Raw genomic sequence first — 14,218 nt, forward strand, 5'->3', positions numbered from 1 at the left:
GATGATTGGGACATAGAAGGAGCAAGAGCAAAAAGAGTGATCAAGGTCTCTTCTTTCTCTCTCTGTACTTATCTCATTATTCCACACAGCCTCCACCTCTAAACTGAAGACAAGGTAGAAACAAGTAGTAGGCTGACTGATGTATCTATTATTTATCAATCTTCGACTATGTGTCAGTCCCCTTGTATAGACTAGCTATAGTTCTAATGATAACTGAACTTGCCAAGGTAGAGTGAGATGAAAACACTGAGGCCATGAGGTTGAGTGTCTATAGTCAGATGGCAATCTTGGGGAAGAGTTGGGATTCAATGCAGACAGTCTGTTTCCAAAGTAAATGCTCTTGTCATGTGAGTCACTATCTTTGAAACATAGGTAAGGAATGGGAATCCCAGCTGGGTCCTCCAAATACTAAAGAGATCCCTCAACCTTCCCAAAGCATCATTTTTTGTAGAAAAGAACCAATATTTGGTGATCCACATGCCCGCCAGCCACCCTAAGGCCACACGTTACAAGCTCCTTTCAGAGCAGCCAAAAGTGAAGCATCTTTGAAAACCATAAAGCAGTGCAAATAATATTTTAATTAGCTGGCAGATGATCTGGTCAGAGGGCCCCTACTCTATTCCCTTAAGTAGATATTAACTTCATTAACTCTCCCTCTTTGCTAGTTCAGTTGGTTCTTTGTGAAAATGGGTCTGTGCACATGTGGTAAGTTCTCATTTCATTTGACAATCAACCTCGCCCAGCTTTACAAGGAAAAGTAACTTTTATATTTTCCTTTTGACAGTGAACTTGGCTTCTCTCGCTCCCTGTTGAAACCCTACTCTCTGTAGTTGGAAACGGGATAAGAATAAATAAGGAAAGAAAGAAAGAAAGAAAGAAAGAAAGAAAGAAAGAAAGAAAGAAAGAAAGAAAGAAAGAAAGAAAGAAAGAAAGAAAGAGAAACAAACAAACAAACTAGGGAGAGAAAAAACTACAGAATAAATAACTCCCTTAAAGTAGTCCCTTAGAGAGAGTGAGCAGAGTGTGGAAGGGCGAGCTGTGGACTCTGGCTATCTGCCTTTCTGACCTTAGGTAGACAGCCTAAACTATCCAGGTCTTTGCTCTCTGGGCAGGATATAGAGAAAATAACAAGGGATCACAAATCAAATGAGATATCCTCTAGGAACGTTATTTGACTTTCACGAAGAACTGTCCAGACTTGAGGCTGTAAAGCTAACTCTGCACCTGGCCCAAGGTCCTTGCTAATCCTTAAAGACCAAACCTGGCCACAAGAGAACCTTCAATCCATTCAGAAAAGGACTTCTGTAACTAATTTTTTTCAAAATTTTATTTTTAATGATGGTTCTTAAATGCTTTAAACTCCCTTGTAGCCCACCACCCACCAGAGGTAATGGAAAAGAGAGGATACAGGGAAGTGGACCTGTTTAGAAAGGTTCTTTGGAGCAATTTACATCTGTGTTATCTGGAAATCAGCAGGTCAGTTCACAGTTTAGCAGGCTGCAGCAGCTTGATCCACTCACAAAAACTTTACAGATACACCAGCAATCAGCAGTCCAGTTCTGTAAGTCAGGTTAACAATAGCAGTGGCAGCCAGGCCTCAGCGTAGGCTCAAGTCAGCAGGGGGCACCTGTAGAGACAGCAAGAGAAGTTCTCAATTGTGTCTCTCTCAGGGAGGTAAAAACCAGCAAAGACGCGAGACCCACAAGCATTGCACAACTAGCTGTACCTGTAAGTCAAGCTCTGTTTCTGTCACTCCATGGAATCCTATTTATACCCTTCAAACATAACATATCCTTCACATGCATTCAATCAGCTTGAGTCTGTGAAAGCGGCAACAAACTGCAGTACACTACCAGAAATTTTTTGGTGTGTTTCTCTCTATGGAATCCCAACAAAAGCAGCTCAACCCTGCAAGGTAAAGCATATCAAAACATGCATATTGTTAGCAAAGAATCCTTCATCACACAGCCGAAATGAAAATGTGCTTGCTTTAGCAAGCTTTTGTGTCTGCTTCAGTGAAATGTTCCTTCACAAGTCTTCCTTAGCCATTCACACCTCTTTCTACTTTAATGAAACATTACTTCATGTGTTTGCCCCAGCAAAACACCATCCAACCAACTTTCCAAAGAACCCATGAGTTTCCCCTTCAGACTTCCTTTGCTTCAATAAGGGACTCTGAGGACATCTGAATGTAATGGGTATTGATGTTCTGAGTGTGTCTAATGTCTGTCAGTGTGAATCAATATTCTGGAGTGTGTACATCTTAGAGCTGTATAGACAGATGTACATTAACAGAAGGGGAAAGAATTTTCATTTATTCCTCACTCTATGGAAGAGTATTCAGGTTTTTTCCTTGTTCTAAATATTGAGATTCCAGTGGATTACAAGGCATACTGGAGTTTGCCTATATGTGAGGGTGTTCAATGAAACACAGGGATCCAGAAGTGTACATGGGAATGTGCTTGTGAAAATGAATGTGTACCCAGATGTATGAGGAGGTATGTACATGCATGTGAAACTGCATGTGAGTTAGTAAGTGTCTGAGAGCTTCTGTACACATGTGCATATAAAAGAACCCGACTACAATGCAGGCTATTAAATCTATCAAAATGCCTTTGAGCTAAAAGGCTCTGGCTTAGCCATCTGCACTGCTCAAAACAAAAACGCACAAACTTGGTAACCTATTAAAAGCAGAAATTGTTTTCTTACAGTTCTAGAGGATAGCTCCCATTTCAAAGCACCAACAATGAAGTCTAATGAGAGCCATTCCCTGCTTCCAAGATGATACCACATTGAATCCTCACATAGAGGAAGGCAGAAGGGCAGCTGAGAAATCATCTTATAAGGAAGCTAATCCCATTCATGAAGACAGATGCTCACTCCTTAAAAACATTCCAAAGGTCACACCTCTTAATACTGAAGCCTTGGAGACTGAGTCCAATGGAAATTTTACAGGTCACATTATCCTTAAAGCCACAACACTCCCTGGGATATCAGTCTAATTTATTTCCCAATGTCCCAGAGAAGGAATCTGTGTTTCAAGGAAAGGTCCATAAGACAAGCCAACAGACAAACAAAAGCCAGAATAATATATGTACCAGCTACTTCTGAGCTCCAGAATCTTCCCTAATGAAGATAAGTTAAATATAAATTTCAAATAGAGGGCTATAGGGAACCTGGGACACAGAGTGAAGAAACTGCCCTAACCAGTCCAGTGTTGTGTCCAGGAGTATTAGAGCAGGTAAGTAGAATGGCCAGATTTCTGTTTTATATCAGTCTTTTTTTTCTGAAGAGAAAATCATCTGTGGCAAGAAACACAATGGGAATCTCTGAGGCAGCAGACGTAACAGCTCATACCTGAGAAAAGATGAGTCTTCACTTAAGAAAGAGTATAGTGAGAACAGAATAGACTGTGTCTAGCCTATCACCTGAGCCTGTTGCATCCATTAGGATGTGGAGGAGACTGATGGATTTATTTGTTTGTTTGTTTGTTTATTTATTTATTTTAAATATTTTTAAAAATAATTTACACAATGATGTAGCTTTCCATAAGCCTAGAAATAAATGCAAGCCAAATATTGTTAGAACCATCTAAAAATAACTCACAACAACCCTGTAAAGTAGGTATTGTTTTCCCCAGATTACTGGTGCGATGACTGAGACTCAGTATAGAGAATAACTCCTAAAGTATACACAGTCTGGCTGGTAGAGCTAAGGTTTAGATTACATTTGCTTCAAACAGAGCATTATGGTAATAAGCATTTCTAAAATACTTGCTTTGGCTCCTTTGACTGCTTAGAACTCCATACACATTCTCCATTTAGCCTTTCAGTGGTCATTGTTCCATTTTTCAGAAGAAGAAAATGAGATTTATAAATGCTGGCAAATTTTGTCAGGGAACCTTGCTGTTTCAAAGCATCTCACTCTAATGTCCATAATCTTTCAACAATTCAGCATTTTTTTCCAAAATCAGGAAAAATGTGTTGTAATAAAACTCAAAATAAAGGAAATTTTAGAACTCCTGTGGGTTGATAGTGCAAAAGACTTAGATTTTAATCTGGTTCAAAAAAGTTTCATCTTCAGGTCTACCCATTTTCTTGGTAAGTAAAATATGATAGATCCAGAGTGGGATCAGAGAGTTAACCTTCACTGTCAATTTGACTTCACTTAGAATCACCTAGAAGATATAACATCTCAAGACATGTCTGTGTGAGGATTTCTAAAGAAATTTAATTGAGGAAAAAAGACTTGCTTTGACTATGAGTCACACTATCACATTGGCTGGGGTCCTAGACTGAATAAAAAGTGAGGTTGAATTTTGAAAAACAGCAATGAACTAAGTCACTTGGTGGAGTATAGGATGAGTTTTAAAGGTGGCAGTTTTTTCTAACCAGCCAGCACCCTAATAATTGAGACGAGACCTATTGATTTATTCAACAAGATTTATGCACAATAATAGAATAGGTATTCCTGCCCCTGTATGATATCTAACTACTTAGCCAAACACATGCTCCAGGTTACCTGTATTTTTGTCTCTCCTTGACTTGCTGTGCTCCATGTCTGTCCTCATGGAGAACTTCCTCATGCCCAGCCTCATGGTGACCTCCTCTTCCTTCTCCTCTTCCTCCTTCCTCCACCTTCCTTGTGGCCAATTTCTTCCTCTAGACCATCTCCTGCCTTATTGTGAACTCCTTCTCCTGGCTCTTCTCCCTTGGAAGATCCCTGTCTGGGATCAGAATTCCAGCCTTTCTATCTTCTCTGCCCAGTCATTAGCTGTTCAGCCTTATATTAACCTATCAAAGATAATTGAGGAACATTCTTTACACCAAATTAATACAGAAGATTCTCCAATATTCATGACAATGTCCATGTCTGGACTGTAACTTCATCTTAAGCCAAAGAAATCAGCTTCTGAATACACAAAGCACAAGACCCTCCTACAACAGTGGAAGAAATCTAAAGACAGCATAAAGACCAAGCTTTTCCACAGGTGTTTCTTATAATGCCTTTCATAATGAGAGAGATCAGAAGTACACAAGAAGGTGCAATTTGGTAAGAAAAGTTATGTGAGCAAGTTTAAAGGTTACCAAACAAAATTACTACAGAGAAAGCAGCTCTAATTGTTAAAGACATTGGCTGGTACAATTAAAGAGAAACCACAAATTCTTCACGGAAACAATAGAAATGATGTTCCGAAGACAAGACATCAAGCAACAAAGGCTCAAGCTTATGAAAATGCAAATTCATTTACAAAGAGAAAGCCTGAGCGGATAATGAAACTAAAGGGATTTCCTGCCTGAAAACAAAAAGCCTAGAAGAGTGTTCTCAAAGATTCCACAGAGTCCACTATTGCTATGCCAGGAGAAAGTTCTGTGACACCTTCATTTGGCAGAACACCTTAGCAACACTCTCCACATGGTTTTTCAGGCATGCAAAATGCAACATTATAGAATCATAGAGGATTACATCAAGCTTCTAGAAAACCTCTGGGGCCAGAAAAACTGTGGAAGTGTCAAGTTTCCTGCAGGACCTTTATTTAAAGTCACAAAGGAGAAGCCAAAGTTGCAATTCAGTTTGCAAGTTGTTGGCAATCCTGGGACATTCCCTGAGGAAAACTGAAGGTACCAAGTAGCTCTATTCCAGGAAAGAAACTCCAGTAGGGCTGAAAAGGCGGAACTACTGAAACCCACTGAAGCCCAGGTGATGCAACAAGTCCCAGATGCCAGACCAGAAATTTTATGATTTACTGTTTGGCTTGATTTTGGTCTTGTTTTGAATTTATCTTTCCCATTCTCTTTTAGGATAGGAGTGTTTACTTTTTGCCATTATACATTATAAGTACATGACTTACAGGGTCTCATAGTTAGAAGATTACCTTTAGTGTCAGAAAAGACTTGGGACGTTTGAATAAGGTTGGAACTGTTAAGATTCTTGGGACTCTTACAAATGAAACAAAAGCATTTCACGTTATAAATTGTCCTTGGCCTTAGAGGTGAAATGTCATAGTTTAAAACTGGATTTTGAATATCAACTTTCTTGAAGAACTTCTGTGCTCCACAGATCCCCATTCCCTGTGAACAACCTTGCCTCACAGATTCCTTCAAAGGTAAATCACCTGAAGTTACCTACCAATGGTGGCTTACAGACACAGGAAAAGATTCAAAAACCTTAGTTCTTACAACCATTTTCTCAACACCTTCTCATAGATGCTTCATGCCACTTAGCTCTGCCTTCATTGGTTTTTCTGAGCAGGAAACATTCCCAACCTTCCACCCCCTCAGACCTGTAATCCTCTGGGAAACTTTAATTTGAAGGTGTGATTTCGTAGCCATTAACAAGTGAAAAATCTAGTAATCCTGGCTCTTACATTTGAATATCAACATGGCAAGGAATGGAGTTGGTATGGTTAATCTTTGTTGTGAACTTTACTGGAGATATAATCACCTTCAAGACACAGCTCTGGGTATGTCTGTGAGGGTGTTTTTGAGAAGTTTAACTGAGAAGGAAGACCCACCCTAAATGCAGACAAGAGCATCCAATGAGCTGATAAACTGAATAAACAAGTGAAAATAAGGAAGCCAGTTAAATAATCTCTACTTCCTCATTATGGACACAGTGTGAACCACTCTCTCAATCTCCTTTGGCCATTTTATCCCCTCAAACTGAAACACAAAATAAATCCTAAAAGTACTCTTATTGTATACTTCATCACAGCAATAAAAAATAATTAATGCAAATATCACCTGTCTACCTTCATATGTTAAATGATAGGGTAAAAACAGGACAGTAACAAGAATATTAGGAAATAAGTGGAGCAGTGATAAGGAAGGACAATTGTGGGTAATTGGGGAATAAATAACCCTATGGAAGAACTTTATATACATGTATCAAAATGTCACAATGAAGACCAGTATATTGTATAACTAATATACACTAATTTTTGAGTAGTGCCTGAGTGGCAAATCCTTGCTGGAGATTAAAGGACCCCAATCCTATAGTCAATAATTGTTTTCTTTTAAAAAGTCATATCTTACCTCATAAGTTCCATTCCCCACCTCCTCCAGGGATAGAACAACTATATTCTCTACTGAGCAACCATGTGGGGCTGGAGTCAAGACAAATAAGACACATGGCCCAAATATTCCCATTGTAAGATTCAAGCAAAACTGATGAGTACAGGTCCTCTCAGTTCCAACCATCTAGAATTCTGTATCCTTAAACCCACCAGGGACCTGTGCTTTTTCTTCTAGGTCAGTCTAATATAGGTTCTAAAGCATTCCCACTACATAGTCAGACTTCTAAAGGATCTTGAAACTACAACGCTTGAGACATAGAATTAAGAGCCTCCCCACCAGAAAATAAGACCTAGAATTTTATTAATATCCTCCCAACATTGCCAGGTTCACTTGCACTACCACTCTAGCCCTGGCACTTTTTCTAGACATTGCCTGCCCTCCCCTCCATTTTCATTTCTTTCCACTATCAATTGAAGTCCTACTATAGACCAGGCAAGACATCCAGAGCCTGACTTCCAGAACTACCATGTATATTCCTAAATGTCCCAATGCCATCTCCTCAGAAGCCTTGGGTAATTCACATGAAGAGATATGGCTTATTGCACCCACTCTCTTATGAACTTACAACTCCAAAACTGGTCACTCTAATAGTCTGAGACCATACTGGCTCCAGTACTATCTCTCCCTTCCACACTGGCTTATCTGCCAAAACCCCAGCATGCCTTTGGTCAAGCTTACCCAATTTACCACATGAGCTGAATTCTGACTTTTTGGTCTCAGAAACTCTAACCTTGCCCCACCCTAGTGTCTGAAATTCATTCTTGACCCCACTTGAAAGATCTTTAGGAGTGAGTAAAAGCCATCTTCTGCCTCCAAGTGCACAGACATCAAGACCCATGGGTACTTCTTTCCTGACCACAATATGCCATCATCAGAATCCAGTAAGAGCTTGGCTCACTGCCCTTATCAAGGTCTCCCCAAAGTCCGTTCCAAAAGACACAGTCGTCAGAAAACACACCCAAGAAAGTGGTCAGGAAGCAACCAATCTGAATTATTTACTGTTGCATGGAAGCCAGCCAGCAGATTCTGGCCATGCAGACACTGAGAAAATATTTATGTGGGTCCTGATGGCTGCTTGGCCAGGAAGACTGCCCGCTGTCATCCTTTCTTCCTGCTGATAAGGCAAAATTACATGTCAGACAGCTCCTAAGAAACCCAGGCAGAAACCTCTGGCATCTGATCAGAATGGGGCATGTTTCTACAGCATTTGGTTCCAAAGCCTGTCTTTGCTACTGACTGGGGGCTTCCCTCCAGGGTCTGAGGTCCTGGGTCTATGCCATCATGGCATAAACCAGACAACCTCAAGGACTTTGTGATACTATAAGATGGTGACTCAGACAGAATTAAATGTATTCTCCAGATCTGCCACCATGATGCCATTGGTTCATCACAGAACTATTTTTCTTGGCATTCTGGAAACGTTCCTGGAATTCCAGCATCCTAGGACTTTTCTTTCCACTTATCCAGTTTCTGTGACCAGATGGGAGAACTCCATCTGGGAGAGAAAGATCTTAGCTTAAAATAAAAAAGGTTAAAATAGAAGGGGTTAGTTCATCAGTGTTAATCGTGTATCCCCTAATAAAGCTTGGTATGCAGTCACAGTGAAGTGTCCTGTGTCCTCAAAGCCACCCTGAAGCCCACCCTATCCTCTGAGAAGTCAGACCAGGCAGCTCCAGGTAGCTTACAAGGCTCCTTTTATTTCTGAGCTGCTTCCTCTGTTTCCTACCCGTCTCTGGCTACCACTCTCCTCAGCCATAGAGTTCTGTCCTTGTCCATAATCATTTTATGCTCTTTCTTGAAGGAGTTCTGTGCTCCACAGATCCCCATTCCCTGTGAACAACCTTGCCTCACAGATTCCTTCGAAGGTTGAATCACCTGAAGTATCTACCAATGGTGGCTTACAGACACAGAAAAAGATTCAAAAACCTTAGTTCTTATAAATACTACTGACACCTTCTCAGAGATGCTTCATGCCAATTAGCTCTGCCTGCATTGGTTTTTCTGAGCAGGAAGCATTCCCAACCTCCCACCCCCCTCAGACCTGTAGTCCTCTGGAAAACTTTCATTTGAAGGTGTGATTTGGTAGCCATTAACAAGTGAAAAATCTAGTAATGTTCTATACTGGATAAGTGCATTAAATTAGTGTTTCTTCAAGAAATTAAGAACAAACCTAACCAGTACTGAATATCATCTCAACATATCATATCTGAAGAACTATTCTATACACATTACTTTGATCCACTCAATGGATGAACAGCTAACACCTATTCTATGCTAAATGTTGTGCAAAAGATCAGTAAGACAGTACGTAAAGGAGACAAACTCCACCTCTCCCAGTTACCTAAGGTCCTCAAATCATAGCTCAGATCATGGCCTGTCAGGCTTCTAGCCTCTTTGACCCTGTACCTTTCTCATGCTTTCTCCTAGTTTTAATTCATAGAACTGTGATGTGTCATTGAAGGATATCAGAGGCCCTTAAAAGTAGACAGGGTATAAACTTTTAAAAACAATTGAGTTTTATACTATAGGCTCCTACCTGGGGTGTCATGCTTTGTGGTATAAACCCATATAGCCAAAGATCACTTCCTGAAACATTCTGATACAGAAATCTGTTCTATTACAGCCTAAGATACAGAGAACCAGAGGAAGGCAGAGCTGGTCCCAAACAGGAAGAATAGTTCTGAGCCACAAGACAAGGCATTCTACTAACTAATATAGTTGTCTCTAGAATCCTGTTCAGAATACTAAGAGGTCAGCTATATTAAATTTACTGTTGTTCTTACAACAAATAGTTGGAAAAATACAAAATAACCTCTAAGGTCACAGCCCTGAATTAGTAGAGTATAGACTCATTGTCTTAGTCAGGGTTTCTATTCTTACACAAACATCATGACCAAGAAGCAAGTTGGGGAGGAAAGAGTTTATTCAGTTTACATTTCCACATTGCTGTTCATCACTGAAAGAAATCAGGACTGGAACTCAAGCAGGTCAGGGACAGGAGATGATGCAGGTGCCATGGAGGGACTTGCTTCTTTACTGGCTTGCTTCCCCTGGCTTGCTCAGCCTGCTCTCTTATAGAACCAAGACTACCAGCCCAGAGATGGTCCCACCCACAAGGGGCCTTTCCCCCTTGATCACTAATTAAGAAAATGCCTTACAGTTGGATCTCATGGAGACTTTTCCTCAACTGAAGCTCCTTTCTCTGTGATAACTCCAGCTGTGTCAAGGTGACACAAAACTAGCCAGTACAATCATATTCAGATTATTTTAATTCTATAGTCTCTTTTGAGGTACTCAGCTGTTTAAAAGGGAAAAAGAAGACATCCAAAAAGCCAATGACTACTAGTGGCTGTCATTGTGATTAGCCATGATTAGAATATCAGTCATCCCAAGGAAGTTGCATGTTGATATTCTAAATTTATTCATGAAGAAAAATAACTAAAACCTAAACAATGTGCTGTGGTGGTCTATGTAGGACTCAAGAAGTACAACCAACATCAACAGAGGTTTCTAGTGGGCAAGCACAGGCACTTCGAGAGAGAAGACACAGGAACAGGCCCTTGAAAGCTGGGAATAAATTCACTCAAAGGAAGGAGTCTCAAGCTAAAAATCTATGAAAGATTATTTTGCTGCCTGGAAAGCAGCTGGTAGGTAGGGAAAACTGATAAGATACAGGAAGAAATCTAAAGGGTGTTAGGGAAAAGGAAGGATGCCCTTTCTTTATATTTAGAGTGCAGGCAACATAAAAAAAATTTCAACTAGAAAAACAACATTTTATAAGTCAAAGTCTCTAAGCATGTAGAAATTAATATGATATAGAGACTATTTTGTGTATTGTATTAGTGTATCGCCTGTCAATAATAAATCTGATGGCCTGTGAGTTAGGCAGGAACTAGAAGGTGGAATACCTAGGAAGTAGAAAGAATTCTGGGATAGAGGCAGGTAGGAGATTCACCCAAAAAGATGTGGGAAGATGGACTCATGGTACCTGAGCCTAGCTATATAGCCAAAGTATTTGTAAATATATTTTAAGACTGAGTCTTATTTCTGGTAACATGAAGCTGGAAGGAAGAACTGGACCCAATTTGTACAATATTCACCCTTTATAACCTACAGTATTATTCTTAATAATAGTAACTAGCCGTATGTATCAGGTGTAAATCTCAAATTGATTTTAACCCTAAACATCAGTCCTGTGAGTGGGATAACCATATCTCCTTTTACAGAAGAGGATAGTTGGGTTTAGCATCTTGTGACTGTCCCCTCTGGGCCCAGGGTTGTTCTTCAGGAACACCCATCCAGATCCTGAACTCTGGGCCAGCATGGGCTGCAGAAGCTGAGTTTGGATTTCTGGCCTGTTTGGGAGTCTGGAGCAGCTGCTTAGTCTCATCTCACTTCAGATTGTAAAATCCTGCAACTCAGCAGTGAGGCTGGCTGCCTGCTGGGACTGATGAGCTGAGCCGTGGGTGGTCAGGAATGTTTCAGGACTTCCTGGGCCCAGTGTTCCAAGTCTAAGTGTCTAGATTAATGATCCATTCCCAGGAGAGGGAGCTGAAGCCCTGACTGACGCCAGGCAAGGGGCATCGATTAGACTTTATACTCTGTTTGCTTTTATCAGAGGCACCCCCAGGTGGGCTGGATTCTAATAATTAACAACCCCTAAGCCCTACAATATGAGTGACCTGGGAGAGGAGAACAGTTCTAGCGATGGGAGATAGGTGTGGAAACCCCAAAGCATAAGCATGGCCTCCTAGCAGACCACTATGCCCACCTAGCCAACACATTGATCCCATCTGGATTTTGTACACTGAACAATTGGAGTCTCACCTTTGAGTGTCATTAAACTTTTATGGAGACAAATCATGAGAATTCACACCTTCAGGAAATAGGTGAGGAAAATAATGTCTAAAGAGGGCAGAGGCACCCTCATGTTGAAAACAGTGACTTTCAGGATTCACATTGTATCTTCCTAGCACAGGAAGACCACCTCTTTCAGAGGAGTTGAGACCCTCCTTGAGATGAGAGAAGGAAGAGGTGTGGTTTGGTCTGTATTTTACAAGTGAAATCATGACAGAGGTGCTCTGTTAGTCACACATATGAATACTGAATACATACCAGGTGCTAGGGATAGCAAAATGTAGTCCTGACATCATGAAACTATAGTCATGGCCCCAAGGGAAAGTGGAGTGTAGCAGGGGAGACTGACATGCAAAGTCTGCTCATTAATAATAATAAAGACGAGTTAGCATATCTGTTCATTACTGAATCAATAAAGTTGGAGTACTGAATACACCAGAGCATGGTAGGCACAAATTATCAAAGTAGGAATGAGCGATTTCACTCAAAGCCAAGGATGCAGGTAGTAATAGAAAAATAGAAGCTTCAGGTAAAAGCTGACCTAGGATGGAAACTTAAAGGAGGAATGGATGTTGGTTGAACCAATGCAAAATGGAGGTCACAGGGATGGGATGGGATGGTCCAGAGGTTTGTGGGTATGGCATCTGGGTAAAGGCATAAAACTGGTTTGGGCCATTGAGTTGTCTGCAGAGCAGGATTCACATATGAGGCATACTGGCCCACATTATAGGGGTTCAGGATCGGGAGCCTAATACACTTACCATGGTAGATGGGTCCAGAGAAGTTCTCTGTTGGGACAAGGGGATTGAGATTTACCCTAAGGACATCAAATGAGGAAGCAAGGTGATTATAATTGTACTTGAGGGAACTCTCTTCCCCTGTAGGCTGAGGATGCTTGGAAGAGGAAAGAGAATGAAGCAGACAGCATTTGGGTGACAAGAGATAGTGGTGACCTGCTTTTGTCATGTTTACCACAAAAGACATCAACATTTTGTCTGGTGTGGAAAACTCTGTCTTAGGATTGTTTTTTTAATTTAATTTTCTTTGTAATTCCTTTTTCATACTCCCCATTCCGTTCCCTGCCCCTTCCCATCTACCCTCCAACTGCTCCACATCCAACACCTCCTCTCCACCCCGTCTCCACATGGATTCCCCCACACCCCATCCCACCTGACCTCTAAACTCCCTGGAGCCTCCAGTCTCTTGAGAGTTAGGTGCATCATCTCTGAATGAACACAGACCAAGAAGTCCTCGACTGTATGTGTGTTGGGGGCCTCATATCAGCTGGTATATACTGCCTGGTTGGTGGTACAGTGTCTGAGAGATCTCAGGGGTCCAGGTTAATTGAGACTGCTAGTCCTACTACAGGCTGCCATCCTCCTCAGCTTCTTCCAGCTTTTCCTAATTCAATCTCAGAGGTCAGCAGCTTCTGTTCATTGGTTGAATGTAAATATCTGCATCTGACTCTTTCAGCTGCTCGTTGGGTCTTTTGGAGAGCAGTCATGATAGATCCCTTTTTTGTGAGTGCTCCATAGCCTCAGTAATAGTGTCAGGCCTTGGGACCTCCCCTTGAACTGGATCCCACTTTGGGCCTGTCACTGGGCCTCCTTTTCCTCAGGCTCTTCTCCATCCCCATCCCTGTAATTCTTTCAGACAGAAACAATTATGGGTCAGAGGTGTGACTGTGGGATGGCAATCCCATCTCTCACTTGATGTCCTGTCTTCCTGCTGGAGGTGGGCTCTATACGTACTCTCTCTCTAGTGTCTGCATTTCATCTAAGGTAAAATGTGAGTCCAGGGAATCTCTCACCTCCCAGGTCTCTGGTGCATTCTGAGGGTTTCTCCCCCAACCTCCTATTTCCTGAGGTTACCTGTTTACATTCTTTCTGCAGGCCCTCAGGGCTTCATTCCTGCAGGCCCAGCTATACCACTCTTGAGAATATACCCAAAAGATGCCCCATCATGCCACAGGGGAACGTGTTCCACTATGTTCATAGTGGCCTTATTTGTGATAGCCAGAAGCTGGAAACAACCCAGATGTCCCACAACAGAAAAATGGATTCAGAAAATGTGGTACATTTACACAATGGAATACTACTTAGCAATTAAGAACAAGGACATCCTGAGTTTTGCAGGAAATTGGATGAAACTAGAAAGTATCATCCTGAGTGAGGTAACTCAGACCCAAAAGGACATGCATGGTATGTACCCACTAATAAGTGGATAATATATATATATATATATATATATATATATATATATATAAACATTATATATATTATATA

The 14,218-nt window shown here is 41.1% G+C and overlaps 1 long non-coding RNA gene across 2 annotated transcripts in view; it reads right to left on the reverse strand.

Moving 5' to 3' along the window:
* Positions 1–1,379: 1,379 nt before the first annotated feature.
* LOC115030892 overlaps positions 1,380–14,218 on the reverse strand; it is a 15,869-nt gene continuing 3,030 nt past the window's right edge. The window contains exons 2-4 of one of the 2 annotated variants that reach the window (XR_003836487.1): positions 4,522–4,793; positions 1,727–1,908; positions 1,380–1,627 (exon numbers count right to left, since the gene is read on the reverse strand). This is a non-coding gene — a long non-coding RNA (uncharacterized LOC115030892). Of the gene's footprint in view, positions 1,628–1,726; positions 1,909–4,521; positions 4,951–14,218 lie in introns of those variants that run through there. The other variant, XR_003836486.1, reaches the window with a different exon arrangement.

Source organism: Mus caroli, chromosome 4, assembly GCF_900094665.2.
Source record: "Mus caroli chromosome 4, CAROLI_EIJ_v1.1, whole genome shotgun sequence".
NCBI classification, from domain to species: Eukaryota; Metazoa; Chordata; class Mammalia; order Rodentia; family Muridae; genus Mus; species Mus caroli.